This window comes from Chiloscyllium plagiosum, chromosome 9 (genome assembly GCF_004010195.1).
Source record: "Chiloscyllium plagiosum isolate BGI_BamShark_2017 chromosome 9, ASM401019v2, whole genome shotgun sequence".
Classification (NCBI taxonomy): Eukaryota; Metazoa; Chordata; class Chondrichthyes; order Orectolobiformes; family Hemiscylliidae; genus Chiloscyllium; species Chiloscyllium plagiosum.
In genome coordinates this window covers 76,099,489-76,108,319 of record NC_057718.1, presented here as the reverse complement: position 1 = coordinate 76,108,319, position 8,831 = coordinate 76,099,489, and the positions used below count along the sequence as shown (strand labels likewise).

Sequence of the window (8,831 nt, the reverse complement as noted above, 5' to 3'; positions counted from 1 at the left end):
GGGATCCACACCGGGAGCAGGGGGGAGGAGCACGGGATCCACACCGGGAGCAGGGGGGAGGAGCACGGGATCCACACCGGGAGCAGGGGGGAGGAGCACGGGATCCACACCGGGAGCAGGGGGGAGGAGCACGGGATCCACACCGGGAGCAGGGGGGAGGAGCACGGGATCCACACCGGGAGCAGGGGGGAGGAGCACGGGATCCACACCGGGAGCAGGGGGGAGGAGCACGGGATCCACACCGGGAGCAGGGGGGAGGAGCACGGGATCCACACCGGGAGCAGGGGGGAGGAGCACGGGATCCACACCGGGAGCAGGGGGGAGGAGCACGGGATCCACACCGGGAGCAGGGGGGAGGAGCACGGGATCCACACCGGGAGCAGGGGGGAGGAGCACGGGATCCACACCGGGAGCAGGGGGGAGGAGCACGGGATCCACACCGGGAGCAGGGGGGAGGAGCACGGGATCCACACCGGGAGCAGGGGGGAGGAGCACGGGATCCACACCGGGAGCAGGGGGGAGGAGCACGGGATCCACACCGGGAGCAGGGGGGAGGAGCACGGGATCCACACCGGGAGCAGGGGGGAGGAGCACGGGATCCACACCGGGAGCAGGGGGGAGGAGCACGGGATCCACACCGGGAGCAGGGGGGAGGAGCACGGGATCCACACCGGGAGCAGGGGGGAGGAGCACGGGATCCACACCGGGAGCAGGGGGGAGGAGCACGGGATCCACACCGGGAGCAGGGGGGAGGAGCACGGGATCCACACCGGGAGCAGGGGGGAGGAGCACGGGATCCACACCGGGAGCAGGGGGGAGGAGCACGGGATCCACACCGGGAGCAGGGGGGAGGAGCACGGGATCCACACCGGGAGCAGGGGGGAGGAGCACGGGATCCACACCGGGAGCAGGGGGGAGGAGCACGGGATCCACACCGGGAGCAGGGGGGAGGAGCACGGGATCCACACCGGGAGCAGGGGGGAGGAGCACGGGATCCACACCGGGAGCAGGGGGGAGGAGCACGGGATCCACACCGGGAGCAGGGGGGAGGAGCACGGGATCCACACCGGGAGCAGGGGGGAGGAGCACGGGATCCACACCGGGAGCAGGGGGGAGGAGCACGGGATCCACACCGGGAGCAGGGGGGAGGAGCACGGGATCCACACCGGGAGCAGGGGGGAGGAGCACGGGATCCACACCGGGAGCAGGGGGGAGGAGCACGGGATCCACACCGGGAGCAGGGGGGAGGAGCACGGGATCCACACCGGGAGCAGGGGGGAGGAGCACGGGATCCACACCGGGAGCAGGGGGGAGGAGCACGGGATCCACACCGGGAGCAGGGGGGAGGAGCACGGGATCCACACCGGGAGCAGGGGGGAGGAGCACGGGATCCACACCGGGAGCAGGGGGGAGGAGCACGGGATCCACACCGGGAGCAGGGGGGAGGAGCACGGGATCCACACCGGGAGCAGGGGGGAGGAGCACGGGATCCACACCGGGAGCAGGGGGGAGGAGCACGGGATCCACACCGGGAGCAGGGGGGAGGAGCACGGGATCCACACCGGGAGCAGGGGGGAGGAGCACGGGATCCACACCGGGAGCAGGGGGGAGGAGCACGGGATCCACACCGGGAGCAGGGGGGAGGAGCACGGGATCCACACCGGGAGCAGGGGGGAGGAGCACGGGATCCACACCGGGAGCAGGGGGGAGGAGCACGGGATCCACACCGGGAGCAGGGGGGAGGAGCACGGGATCCACACCGGGAGCAGGGGGGAGGAGCACGGGATCCACACCGGGAGCAGGGGGGAGGAGCACGGGATCCACACCGGGAGCAGGGGGGAGGAGCACGGGATCCACACCGGGAGCAGGGGGGAGGAGCACGGGATCCACACCGGGAGCAGGGGGGAGGAGCACGGGATCCACACCGGGAGCAGGGGGGAGGAGCACGGGATCCACACCGGGAGCAGGGGGGAGGAGCACGGGATCCACACCGGGAGCAGGGGGGAGGAGCACGGGATCCACACCGGGAGCAGGGGGGAGGAGCACGGGATCCACACCGGGAGCAGGGGGGAGGAGCACGGGATCCACACCGGGAGCAGGGGGGAGGAGCACGGGATCCACACCGGGAGCAGGGGGGAGGAGCACGGGATCCACACCGGGAGCAGGGGGGAGGAGCACGGGATCCACACCGGGAGCAGGGGGGAGGAGCACGGGATCCACACCGGGAGCAGGGGGGAGGAGCACGGGATCCACACCGGGAGCAGGGGGGAGGAGCACGGGATCCACACCGGGAGCAGGGGGGAGGAGCACGGGATCCACACCGGGAGCAGGGGGGAGGAGCACGGGATCCACACCGGGAGCAGGGGGGAGGAGCACGGGATCCACACCGGGAGCAGGGGGGAGGAGCACGGGATCCACACCGGGAGCAGGGGGGAGGAGCACGGGATCCACACCGGGAGCAGGGGGGAGGAGCACGGGATCCACACCGGGAGCAGGGGGGAGGAGCACGGGATCCACACCGGGAGCAGGGGGGAGGAGCACGGGATCCACACCGGGAGCAGGGGGGAGGAGCACGGGATCCACACCGGGAGCAGGGGGGAGGAGCACGGGATCCACACCGGGAGCAGGGGGGAGGAGCACGGGATCCACACCGGGAGCAGGGGGGAGGAGCACGGGATCCACACCGGGAGCAGGGGGGAGGAGCACGGGATCCACACCGGGAGCAGGGGGGAGGAGCACGGGATCCACACCGGGAGCAGGGGGGAGGAGCACGGGATCCACACCGGGAGCAGGGGGGAGGAGCACGGGATCCACACCGGGAGCAGGGGGGAGGAGCACGGGATCCACACCGGGAGCAGGGGGGAGGAGCACGGGATCCACACCGGGAGCAGGGGGGAGGAGCACGGGATCCACACCGGGAGCAGGGGGGAGGAGCACGGGATCCACACCGGGAGCAGGGGGGAGGAGCACGGGATCCACACCGGGAGCAGGGGGGAGGAGCACGGGATCCACACCGGGAGCAGGGGGGAGGAGCACGGGATCCACACCGGGAGCAGGGGGGGGAGGAGCACGGGATCCACACCGGGAGCAGGGGGGGGAGGAGCACGGGATCCACACCGGGAGCAGGGGGGGGAGGAGCACGGGATCCACACCGGGAGCAGGGGGGGGAGGAGCACGGGATCCACACCGGGAGCAGGGGGGGGAGGAGCACGGGATCCACACCGGGAGCAGGGGGGGGAGGAGCACGGGATCCACACCGGGAGCAGGGGGGGGAGGAGCACGGGATCCACACCGGGAGCAGGGGGGGGAGGAGCACGGGATCCACACCGGGAGCAGGGGGGAGGAGCACGGGATCCACACCGGGAGCAGGGGGGAGGAGCACGGGATCCACACCGGGAGCAGGGGGGAGGAGCACGGGATCCACACCGGGAGCAGGGGGGAGGAGCACGGGATCCACACCGGGAGCAGGGGGGAGGAGCACGGGATCCACACCGGGAGCAGGGGGGAGGAGCACGGGATCCACACCGGGAGCAGGGGGGAGGAGCACGGGATCCACACCGGGAGCAGGGGGGAGGAGCATAGGACTGGAAGCAGGATCTTGAAAGGCAGTGAGAAGAGTGGGAGGAGCACCGGCATTCATACCGGGAGCAGCAGGAGGAGTTCCGGGTCCAACAGACTCGTTGCTCCGGCACCGGTTAATGGTAAGAGTCAAATTGGTGACTGGGGTGTAATGAGTGAGTAAGAGGGCCGGGTACTTTGACAGCGAGTGGGGAAACTGTGCATTGCCTGTGGGTAAGTTTTCAGGAGTGGGTGAAGGGTAGAGGTGGGGGTGAAGGGCTGCGGTGCCCCGGGCCTGGTGTGTTGGGTAAGGTCGCCACGACCGGATCCACCGCTCAGCTGCAATTGGTTTAGGAGAGGAGACCTTCCCTTGTCCGGGCGGGGGGTTGTGGAGAAAGGGGATTTGGAGAGAGTCCTTTCCCTGACTGAAGGCGGGCGGATGGAAAGTTCTTTATCTGGGTGTTCCTGGCCCATTCTCGCTGCTGAAGAAAGGAGGTCATGATTTGGAGATGCCAGTGTTGGACTGGGGTGTACACAGTTAAAAATCACACAGCACCAGCTCTCTCTGGGACTCAGGAGGAACCCGAATCCACAAGCAGCTTGGATTCGACATAACTCGCTCCTTCCTTCAGGTTATAGTCCATCAGGTTTAATTGGAAGCACATTAGCTTTCGGAGCGACAATCACCTGATGAAGGAGACTCGCTCCGAAAGCTAATGTGCTTCCAATTAAACCTGATGGACTATAACCTGAAGGAAGGAGCGAGTTATGTCGAATCCAAGCTGCTTGTGGATTCGGGTTCCTCCTGAGTCCCAGAGAGAGCTGTAGAGCTGAGTTGTTTTGTTGTGACCTTTTCCCGCAGCCCTTTCAGACTGTATCCTGGTTCGTGCAGGAAACTAGAATTCCCCGGAAAATGGTAGTAGGGTGGGAATCCTGTCTGGTTGTTTCCTGGTTGTGTTGAATGACTAGCAGCTGCCTCTATTCCTGAACGTCTTCATTCTTTAAATCGCCCTCGATTTCGATTGGGCGTTAACGTTGCGATAGTTCGAATGGTTTCGCCTTTTAAATTGGTTGTTTTCATATTCCCCTGAACTGTCCCTGTTTAAATCTGTTCCCACAGTCCCTGGGAAGCTTTCCAAGTGGTTGCGTATGTATTGGATGGCAAGTACATTAATGGACCAAAATGTTGTTTTTTCTCCCTTCCCATTTACAATAAATACGCCGCCTCTTTGTCAAAACAGCGACGAGAAGAATATTGTTTCATCAAGTTCAATATTTCTAGTGATATTGCTGCTCTTTATGCATATCGCCTATCAGTTTGTATTGTCCGGAGTGTGACTCAACAAACTTTTTTTTAGTTTTTTTTCTCTCATGTGGTTGATCAGATAATTGCGCGATTGGGCAATGTCTTCCGACCATTACTAATTCCTGATGAAGTGCTATTTTAATTCACGCTTTGAGGGATTCTCCAAATGTTTAATTCTAACGTTGTCAACCATTCATAGTTTACAGTGGTGAGGGTCCTGGTTCTAGTATCTAGCTTGTTTTAGTTTTGGGTTACCCTTAATCGATGAAAGTTTATGAAGAACAGATACCACACACCGCTGCAATAAAAGGTGGAGTTTTGTATTCTGGGCTGAGGAAATTTAACTTGTTCTGAATCCTTTTCTTGATAGTGTTTTTTAAATACACTTTGTTTGAAGCAGCAAATGTTGTGATTAGATTTGTCCATCTTTGTAAATAAATAATTTGTCACTTTTTTACAGTAATCTTAGATCCACATTAAATAACCTGGCCTCAGGAACAAATTGATCAACTTTCACATATCTCTAGTTGTGAACAGTTTTTAGTTTGACTTAGATTAAATACAGTAGTATGATAAGTTGCTGTTACTTTTCCAGAGCAGTATATTATTTTGTGTAAATTGTGCAAATATTGAAACATTGTCTAGAATATGGACACAATTATGACATTCTGTTCAATTAAGGTGCATATTCTCTGAAAGTAGCTCATTGGCTCTAGTTGAATCAACTGAATTGTATTCTACATACAGCACAATCAATGAATACTTTTTAAAATTCCTTAATATTTTTCTTTAATTTAGTGAACGTGTCTCTGAGCAGGTGTAAGGTGTCAGGTGCACACCTTTACACAGACTAAGATGTAAGCTGGAATCTGTAGAAAGATGTACTGTCCAAGATGTAAAGCTGAAAGATGATAACATCAACTGTTCATTTATGCATGCTTTGTTTGAACTGGAAGACTCTCTCACAAAGGTTCTTTATAAGCTATCCACAGTATCATTGAGGCATGCACTGATGCATTAAAATAATGGATGATTTATTAATAAATTTGATTGGAGTGGGAAAATGAAAAGAATGACATCATGGAATGACTGTAAATGCCATTTGTGCATGATTAGAAAATGTTTAGGAAGTTTAGCATTGTAGAAAGGTGTCACAAGTACAATTCAATTTGTGTTAATAAAATAGTCGAATGTTTGTTTGAATATGTTCAGCCTGCACAAAAGCTCTAATAGTATGGAAAATAATAGAATTGATTATGTTACTTAATAGGTGCTGCAGTCTGGTTGCTGCTGATGTGGAGATTGATGGTTCATTGTTTTCCATAATTCATACAGAGAAGGTTCCCTGCTTACTATTAAGTGATTAGAATGCATTTTAAATTGATTTGTGAAGTTTCACAGATACTCTTTTAAAAATTGGTATGCAGTGTTTTTGAGTCTGAGCAGTACCAATCAGGATGAAGGAAATGGAAGAAGTGTAAATTTTGGATCTTACCAATTTTAACTGTAACACTCTAGTGACATTTCGTTGTTCAAAGCTTGTGTTGTATTGTGAACTTTGTAACATAACATTGACACAGTTATATTTGAGTTACATCTAAACTAATGAATAAAGACCACTATAACATTATATCTTATTTTCTGTATGTAGTTTTCTGCTTCCATTTGTTCGCATCAGGTTGGATGACCTGAGGATGGTGAAAATCAGTCTCAACACATGGCTAAAACTTGCATTTTTACCTCTTCAAGTAGTAAAAATCTCTCCTCAGTTGGATTAATTATTTTGAGTTAATTGGTGCACAGTTCAGGGTACACTTAGAAGAAAGACTTGCACTTTTTTTTTGCATTAACATTATAATCTATCCAATTTGTACACACAATCTTATTTTACATAAGGGATAAGTGCAATGTCACTGGGGAGAATTCTCCAGCTCTTTTGATTATTGGCATAGATTTGTTTACATTAGTATGGAAGGGAAGGTTCATGTTAGGCTTAATGTCTCAACTGAAAGATAGCATTTCCTGTGCTATGAATGTCAGTCTGGTCTATATACTGCAGTTTTATTGACATTTTAAGCTGCTTTCTGTTGACTAGTAAAATGGGACTTGAGTGTACAATTTTTTAAACATGGACGTAAGGATGCCAGCAATTGCACCACAGCTAAAATACTGCTATTCACACTGTACCTAGAGTAAAGATGAATGTATTTAACACTGATTCTGTTGTAATGCAGCTTCACTCTGTAATTACTGATGTGATTCAAGAATAATGAAGGTAGTGGTTCTGAGTCCATCACTCAGACCTTCGTACTGATTTCATGTGTAACATGGATGCATGGCCAAAATTTTTATTTTTGCTTTAATTTGGGAGGGTACTAGCACCAAAATTATCCTCTCTCTATATTTAACTGTGGTTGCAGTGACAAAATTTTGTTTCCACACACGAAATAGCCAGTGGTTGCAAATTTATTGTAAAGAGCTGATTTGAGATATAAGACACACAACACTGTCGTTGAGAAAGTGTGGACTGCAGATGCTGGAGATCAAAGTCGAAAAGTGTGGCGCTGGAAAGGCACAGCAGGGCAGGAGATTCAATGAAGGGCTTATGCCTAAAACATCGGAATGTGATTCTCCTGCTCCTTGGGTGCTGCCTGACCTGCTGTGCTTTTCCAGAGCCACACTTTTCAACACATACTGTGGAAGGAGTACTGGCTATAGTATTTCCACATAGTGGATAGCAATTCTAAAACAAAACATCCACTGACTTTGGAAACATTCAAACTTAATTAGGATGGATATTACACTCTGTATTAAGATTGTAATAGATTACACTTGTGATTATGGTTTGCAATCATAACATTGTAGAATTGCTGCAGTTCCCCTGTACTACCTAGTGCTACATGTTGGATCGGCGAAATATAGTGAAAGTGATTTATTGTAATTTTCAGTTAATTTGCCACTGTCAGTTTTCAGTGGAGCATATTAGAGGGGCATCTTTTGAATTTGTTTCAGGAAATTAGTTACTTTAAGAAACATTTCCTCTTTTATAGATTGTAAATGCTAGGTTTGATTATTCAAAGGACAATGCTCCTGAGTCCCAAACACAGCCTGTGGTGATTGGATGAGGCTTTTGTGCAAGATCATGACTAATATTTTGCTTATACTTTATCTCCTTTTTGTAAAATGGAAACCAGGCAATAAAGCCACTTCAACAGGATTAGTGTAGTCTTTCACTTTGGTGTCTTGGGTTCAAAGGCAGGCTTTGAGAGAAGCTCTTCCTGTTTTCTATTAAAAGAAGTTTTTGTTTTTGTTATGGGAATCTGGCATCTGGGAGCCATCTCCTGTTGCTTTAGCTGTTAAATCTGCCTGATGGCAGACTTGTTAGTATCTTGGAAAGCAGATTTAAAAGCATAAATGCAGAAGCTAGTTCTCTGAACAGAGGGCTTCCGGAACCTGACTTAAAGAGCAATATAGATGTGGTTTTAGAGGTCTGTGTGGAATATGTTTTAGTGGGTGTGGCTGAAGAGCACTAATTGCCACTAAATTTGTCATTTTACCAATACCACAAGATTAGCTGGTTTTGGAACAGTGTGTGGATTAAGACATATGATTAAACTTTATTGTGTATTGTACTTGTATATGATTATGTTTAATTGCAGATGACTGGCAAACATTAATTGGTGTTTCACTTGATACATATACAGAGCCAGTGAACTGATGTGGTTGAGTTAGGAGGAACCGTATATTCCTATGTTTCACCCTAAACAATTATAAAACTGAGTGAAGTTTCAATGGCAATCCTCATCACTGCTCTTCTTGAATATTGCACATCTATGCTGGGAACCTTGAAGCTGGTATTTAGATGTTTCTTGCGGAATTCTCCATTTTAGTCCCCACCCTAGCTGAATGAGTACAAAGTCATTTTTTAAAAAAAATACAAACTGCCATGGAAGTGATTCTGACTAAA

At 52.7% G+C, this 8,831-nt stretch overlaps 1 protein-coding gene across 6 annotated transcripts in view; it reads left to right on the top strand.

Moving 5' to 3' along the window:
* Positions 1-3,574: 3,574 nt before the first annotated feature.
* The window catches only part of LOC122552951 (unconventional myosin-VI), a 252,618-nt gene continuing 247,361 nt past the window's right edge, over positions 3,575-8,831 (top strand). For 4 of the 6 annotated variants that reach the window (XR_006312565.1, XR_006312566.1, XR_006312567.1 and 1 more), the window contains exon 1: positions 3,575-3,701. The gene's annotated coding sequence lies outside the window, so the exon portion shown is untranslated. The remainder of the gene's footprint in view (positions 3,702-8,831) is intronic. The other 2 variants (XM_043696242.1, XM_043696239.1) reach the window with 1 other exon arrangement.